We start from the raw sequence: 8,287 nt of genomic DNA on the forward strand, positions 1-8,287 counted from the left end.
GATTGGAGGGCAACGAACCCCCCTCTCACGCCCACCTTTTCCGCAAACACATCCAATCAAAATTTTTAGATAGCGATTTTGTTCAACGGAGTTGAAAGTTTTGGAAATTAGGTATTTAAGGATGATAACCCCCGCCCCCCACAGCCCTCAAGGCAAGGGCTGTAAGTTATGCCCTGGGGGCATATAATGTTTTTTTTTTATAGAAAGCATTGTCGTACAAACTTCAAAAACCGGTCTTTCGATTGTAAATTGAGATGGCTAGTGCTATTTTTAATAGTCGAAAGTAATTGGTGGGCAACTAACCCCCGCTCACGCCCGCCATTTCCCCAAACACATACAATCAAAATTTTGAGATAGCCATTTTTAACGTAGTTGAAAGTTCTGGAAATTAAATCTTTGAGGGTGACCCCCTGCCCCCCCCCACTGACCTCAGGGCAAGGGTTTTATGTTATCTCGTGGGAGCATATAAGGTTTTCTTAGAAAGTGTTGTCGTAGAAACTTGAAAAAGGGCCAATTCCATTGGAAATTGAAATGGCTAGGGCCCTTTTTAATAGTCGAAAGTGATTGGAGGGCAACTAAACCCCTCTCACGCCCACCCTTTATCCAATCAATATTTTGAGATAACCATTTTGTTCAGCATAGTTGAAAGTTCTGGAAATTAGGTGTTTGAGGCTGATAACACCCTCAGGGCAAGGGTTATAAGTTATGCCCTGGAGGCATATAAGGCTTTTGTTGAAAGCTTTGTCGTAGAAACTTGAAAAAGGGCTCATTCGACTGGAAATTCAAAGAACCTGTGCCCTTTTTAGTAGTGGAAAGTGATTGGAGGGCAACTATTCCCCCTTTCACGCCCACCTTTTCCGCAAACGCATCCAATCAAAATTTTTAGAACGCCATTTTGTTCAACGTAGTTGACAGTTTTGGAAATTAGGTCTATAAGGATGACAACCCCGACCCCCCCCCCCCCCAGCCCTCAGGGCAAGGGTTGTAAGTTATGCCCTGGGGGCGTATAAGGTTTTTATAGAAACTGTTGTCGTAGAAACTTCAAAAAGGGCTCATTTCGATAGGAAACTGAAATGGCTAGTGCTCTTTTTAATAGTCGAAAGTAATTGGAGGGCAACTAACCCCCCTCTCACGCGCACCATTTCCTCAAACAAATCCAATCAAAATTTTGAGTTTGCCATTTTGTTCAACGAAATTATATCTTTGAAGATAATAAACCCCCCACAGCCCTCAGGGCAGGGGTCTCACGCCCGTCATTTCCCGAAAAACATACAATCAAAATTTTGAGATAGACATTTTTTCAACGCAGTTGAAAGTTCTGGAAATTAGGTCTTTGAGGATGACAACCCCCCTCCGCCCACAGCCATTAGGGCAAGGGTTGCAATTTATGCCCTGGGGGCATACAAGGTTTTTATAGAAAGAGTTGTCGTAGAAACTTCAAAAAGCGCTCATTTGATTGGAAATTGAAAGGGCTTATGCCCTTTTTAATAGTCAGAAGTCATTGAAGGGCAACTATCCCCCTTCTCACGCCTACATTTCCCCAAACACATCCAATCCAAATTTTGAGATATTCATTTTGTTCAACGTAATTGAAAGTTCTGGAAATTATGTCTTTGAGGATGACAACTCTCCCCACCCCACACACGCACACAAGCACACACAACCCTCAGGGCAAGGGTTGTAAGTTGTGCCCTGGGGGCATATAAGGTTTGTATAGGAACTTTTTTCGTAGAAACTTCAAAAAGGGCTCATTTGATCGGACATTGAAAGGGCTAGTGTCCTTTTTATTAGTCGAAATTGAATGGAGAGCAACTACGCCCACCAACTACACCCTCTCACGCCCACCATTTCCCCAAATATATTCAATCAAAGTTTTGAGATAACCATTTTTTAGGATAAAAAATCCCCCCAAACCTAAGGGCAAGCGTTGTATGTTTTACACTGGGGGCTTATAGGGTTTTACAGGAAGTGTGGTTATGCAAACTTCGAAGGGGGCTCGTTGCATCAGTAATCAGACGCTCTCGTGCTCTTTTTAAGAGTCAACGTTATCAGAGGGCAGCTACCCCCTCCACCCTACACACACGTCGTATTGTCCCAAAATGTGTCTAACAGAAATTTTGAGATAGCCATTCTATTAAAAATTGTCTAATTATCTTATAACAAGGCTTTTTGGGTTGAAACAAACACCAGAGATTAGGGGCAAGGGTTGTAAGTTATGCCCAGGGGGGATTTAAGCTCTTATGGAAGGGATGGTTGTTTAACTTCAGAAGAGGCTCAGTCTTTCTCCCTGAAAAAGACTATGTCAATAAAAATGAAGAGAAATTAATCAAATAAACTTTTTGCACAAAATAAGTTTTTCAAAAAAAAAGTAAAGAACTCCATTAAACCAAAAATGAAAAAAAAAAAATAGAATAAAATTATCTACCGAGCATATAAATACCACAAAACAGTATCAATAAATAAATAAAACCCAAAACAAATAGAAATTAAAATAAGTCATACTCAAAACGAGCAGATGTTAATCTGAGTAGGGTTCTAAACCCTATGCTTTCTAAAAGCCTGAATATAATTTTTACTTTACTGAAAAAATTCCTTCGACTGTTTTCACTTTTATAACTTTAAGAAATCAAAAATTAATTAAGATTTTAAGGAATAAATATCAGCATATGTATATTAAACTGACAATGCACATTTTTTCAGTAAATTCGTTTGAATTGTCTCCAAATAGATCCCTTTCTGCGAAAAAGTACTAAAAACAAATACCAGCAATATACCAAGAAATAAAAAGACCATACACACGTATGTAGATAGATCGACTTTCTCTGAAGAATCATATTAGATTGGGTTCAATATACATACACAAAGCTTCATACACACTATTGCTAAGAGAGGAATAACCTGGATTTTGATTCAGATAGGAAGGCAACTATATTGTATAGATAAAATGGATATCAAACAGATTTGATGCATGCCTGCAAATCCATAGTGTTTCTGTGAACGAAATACCGAACACATACCAAGAAATAAAAAAAAAATCTATAATATGCAAAAACATCGATTCTCTCCAAAAAAAATATACCGAAAACAATTTTTTTTTTTAATATAGTAAAACACCAAAATAGACTGCAAATCCAAAAATATATCTTCAAATCCATTGGGTTTCTGGGAAAAAATTTCAAGAACAAAATTAAAAAGTTCTAAAATACTAAAACAGATTGTAAACGTGTCTGTAAACAGATCCTATTCTGTAAAAAAAAAAAAAAAAAAAAAAAAAAAAAAAAAAAAAAAAAAAAAACAGATCATTTGAACGTTAAATCGATCTTTAGATCGATCAACTTACTGCGGAAAAAATATCAGAAATGTGGCCGATCATATTAGATCAGGGTCAGTATGTATATACAATACTTTATACGCAGTAAGGTTTCTAAGCGAGCCGTAACTAGGACTTTGACTCAGATAAGAAGCTGGGGATAATTATAACATTGATTTAATCAAGATATTGATGATTGAGCCTCAAAATGAAATATTCAGCAGCTTTTTACTCTTTGAAGAACGTTTTGGACCCAAAGACAGATCTAGAGCAAAATCTTGGGGGGAGGGGGATGTGACAAGGGTGTTAACAATTGACAAATTAACAAGTTTATTAAAAAGGGGATAAAAAAACAAATTAGGGTGCCAGAAAAATTTCGGGGGATTAGTTACCTTGTATAAGGTTTCAGGGGTACATGAAAGGATACAAGAAACGGGGCAAGATAATAGTGTATACAATATGAAGGGTATATGAATTGCGCAAGAAAAACCCATGGTTGTGTCATTAAACTTACACGTGAATATTTTAAAAGTTGGCACACTATAATGCATGTTATGAAACTAAAGTCAAAGTTTTCTTAAGTTGCCATGGTACAATGTGGTCAAACCTGTTTTGAGAGTATGATCGTAATAATATAATTTAAGCAGACATGTTTTTTTATGTTATTAATAAGAATGTACGTCGTGAGTTCACGTGCACATTATTAAAAAACTAGTATGATATAAAGTAGTCAAACATGTTTTGGGAGCATGCACGAAATTATGTAACTCAACCACAGTGGTTTTCGAGGTAACATCCGTTTTTATTCGTCATTGAAATTCCGTATAAAATGTTCATATATTGCAATTTAATTTTCATAATGATTTAACATATTATACATAGTACATTGAATTTTATTAACTTTGAAACAATGGATCCGTCAATTGTCAATGTGAGTACAGCTTACTAAATTTTTTAATTTATTTCCAGATAAAAAAAAATCATTTTATCGGTAAATTCAAATTTCAGGGGGACTTAGCCCCCCCTCCCCCCACCCCCAACAATAAAAACCCATATAATAGTATACTCGTTAGAAAACGCAAAGTAAGCTTTTTTCCTCTATGTAAACAAAAACCACCCCCACCCTCCTCTGTAGAAATAGTTATTTCGTTCAAAAAAAAATGTCCTTTTTTCCAGTTATCAAAAATATTTTTACGATATAAATATAAGCAACTGTGTTACAAGAAACAGTCGCATTTGGAGAACAGGCATCGCACGCTCATGCTATCACAGAGATTAAAACCATATTTGTTTATAATTACAGAAAAGGGTCCTTTTTTTGGAACCAAACTTCAAACGTGTCGTATCTGAAAACAAAAGCTTGGTGATTAAGACGGGCTTTCTCTAATTCTAGCCAGAAACTCAGAATTGATAGGGGGCAAGATGGAACGATGCCACATTCTGTGTGTTTTTATCTTTACTTGGTGGTTATTCAAAAAGCGAGGATTTCTGTTAAAAAAATAATTCTTGTACCTTTTAAAAAGCTAATCTGCCTTGGAAACAGTTTGACGTGTTCGGGGAGATTACGTTCCTTGGCGTTTGATTGACATTTGCAAAAAACGGGTATTTAGTGATTGGATAATTTTTAACGTGATATCTCTAAATAAAATATTTTTGGAGCATATACTTGACGATGGATAAAAGGGTTAATGTGATTAGCAATTACGAGCTAGGATTCCCCCACTGGTTCCTGGCAGTAGGCCACGCATATAAAATTGCTGTACTGTGGGCCGACTTGCTAGCGAAAATGGATTCTATGGGTCGTATAGGAATTCAGTGCATGTACTTATGCAACATGATTAAACACGCTTTTACAATCGGAATTCATTGATTGACATTTGCAAAAAAGGGGTAATTAGTGATTGGATAATTTTTTAACGTGAAATCTCTGAATAAAATATTTTTGTAGCATGTACTTGACGATGGATAAAAGGGTTAAGGTGATTAGCAATTGCGAGCGAGGATTCCCCCACTGGTTCCTGAAAGTAGGCTACGCATATCAAATTGATGTACTGTGGGCCGACTTGCTAGTGAAAATGGATTCTATGGGTCGTATAGGAATTCAGAGCATGTACTTATGCAACATGATTAAACACGCTTTTACAATCGGAATTCATTGATTGACATTTGCAAAAAAGGGGTAATTATTGATTGGATAATTTTTTAACGTGAAATCTGAACAAAATATTTTTGGAACATGTACTTGACGATGGATAAAAGGGTTAAGGTGATTAGCAATTACGAGTGAGGATTCCCCCACTGGTTCCTGGCAGTAGGCTACGCATATCAAATTGCTGTACTGTGGGCCGACTTGCTAGCGAATATGGATTCTATGTGTCGTATAGGAATTCAGAGCATGTACTTATGCAACATAATTAAACACGCTTTTACAATCGGAATTCATTGATTGACATTTGCAAAAAAGGGGTAATTAGTGATTGGATAATTTTTTAACATGAAATCTCTGAATAAAATATTTTTGGAGCATGTACTTGACGATGGATAAAAGGGTTAAGGTGATTAACAATTACGAGCGAGGAGTCCCCCTCTGGTTCCTGGCAGTAGGCTACGCGTAACGAATTGCTGTACTGTGGACCGACTTGCTAGCGAAAAATAGATTCTATGTGTCGTATAGGAATTCAGAGCTTATACTTATGCAACATGATTAAACACGCTTTTACAATCGGAATTCATTGATTGACATTCACCCCTAGCATGCACTTGTCCAAAACAACAATAATAAATAAATCCCTCAGGCCTAAAGATTAAAGAAACCTTAATGTTTCGTAATTCCCTCTTCGTGAATCAATAATTCACCCTAGCGATTATGTAAATCAATTTCTCAGGTTAGGCTAACCAAACAACAATGAAGCCATGTTTGTTTCTTAATTCCCCCATCGTGAATCAATAATTTCCCCGCCGATTATGTAAATCAATTTCTCAGGTGGGGCTAACCAAACAACAATGAACACATGTTTGTTTCTTAATTCCCCCTTCGTGAACCAATAATTTTCCCATCGATTATGTAAATCACCCCTCATGTCATTACACGTGGCCAAACAACAACAGATCGATTGACCTTTACCCCCCATTAGACTCGATCGATAATCCTTGAATAAATTATGTCCCGTCAGCATTAAACTAAATTGTAGATGGCAGCAGGGGTGGGTGTCCGGAGTAGCACCTCCCTTTCTAATAACGCTATATAACACTTTATAACAACTATATATAATAGTTGCTATATAACGCTATATAACAACTATATATAATAGTTGCTATATAACGCTATATAACAACTATATATAATAGTTGCTATATAACGCTATATAATAGTCGAACTGAATAATATATGATCAGTTCATAGCACGTGGTGATTTTAAACATATTAGGAAAGTCTAATAATATTTTTCCTGTAGAATTTATTTATGACGCCATAGAGAATAGTGCCGTTTGACATTCATAGAGTTCGTATATGGAAGATGAAATGTTCATTTTTACAATTACCACTACACTACTTCACCTAAAAAATGCAGCAATTCTTATCCTTTGGACCTGAATTTGGTTAACTAAGCAAACTGACCAATAGGGTTGACTCTACAACTACTACTAACAAGTAGTATGTTAACTTATACTTTGCTTGCCTCAATAGCAATCTCCATGTTATTTGCTTGCCTGTATAGGAATTCCACATTCCATGGCACCTTTCCATGGCAAATTACCAGACTGATTATTAGAAATGGTTTTTTAGGGAAAGCTGTCAATCACCCATGTGTTATCCACAGTTCCATTTTTGAAGTCTGTGGAAACAGTTTGACGTGTTCCGGGAGATTATGCTCCTTGGCGTTTGATTGACATTTGCAAAAAAGGGGTAATTAGTGATTGGATAATTTTTTAACGTGAAATCTAGCATATACTTGACGATGGATAAAAGGGTTAATGTGATTCGCAATTACGAGCGAGGATTCCCCCACTGGTTCCTGGCAGTAGGCTACGCATATCAAATTGCTATACTGTGGGCCGAATTGCTAGCGAAAGTTGATTATATGGGTCGTATAGGAATTCAGAGCCTGTACTTATGCAACATGATTAAACACGCTTTTAAAATCGGAATTCATTGATTGACATTTGCAAACAAGGGATAATTAGTGATTGGATAATTTTTTAACGTGAAATCTCTGAATAAAATATTTTTGGAGCATGTACTTGAGGTTGGATAAAAGGGTTAAGGTGATTAGCAATTACGAGTGAGGATTCCCCCACTGGTTCCTGGCAGTAGGCTACGCATTTCAAATTGCTGTACTGTGGGCCGACTTGCAATCGAAAATTGATTATATGGGTCGTATAGGAATTCAGAGCATGTACTTATGCAACATGATTAAACACGCTTTTACAATCGGAATTCATTGATTGACATTTGCTAAAAACGGGTAATTAGTGACTTGATAATTTCTTTACTTGAAATCTCTGAATAAGATATTTTTGGAGCATATACTTGACGATGGATAAAAGGGTTAAGGTGATTAGCAATTACGAGCGAGGATTCCCCCACTGGTTCCTGGCAGGAGGCTACGCATATAAAATTGCTTTACTGTGGGCCGAATTGCTAGTAAAAAGAGATTCCATGGGTCGTATAGGAACTCAGAGCATGTATTTATGCAAAATGACTAAGCACGCTTTTGCAATCGGAATTAATTGATTGATATTTGCAAAAAAGGGGTAATTAGTGATTGGATAATTTTTTAACGTGAAATCTCTGAATAAAATATTTTTGGAGCATGTACTTGACGATGGATAAAAGGGTTAAGGTGATTAACAATTACGAGCAAGGATCCCCCCACTGGTTCCTGGCAGTAGGCTACGCATATCAAATTGCTGTACTGTGGGTTAGGTAACATGATTAAACACGCTTTTACAATCGGAATTCATTGATTGACATTT

This window comes from Artemia sp. Qi Xiang Cuo, chromosome 18 (assembly GCF_049724085.1).
Source record: "Artemia sp. Qi Xiang Cuo chromosome 18, ASM4972408v1, whole genome shotgun sequence".
NCBI lineage: Eukaryota > Metazoa > Arthropoda > Branchiopoda > Anostraca > Artemiidae > Artemia > Artemia sp. Qi Xiang Cuo.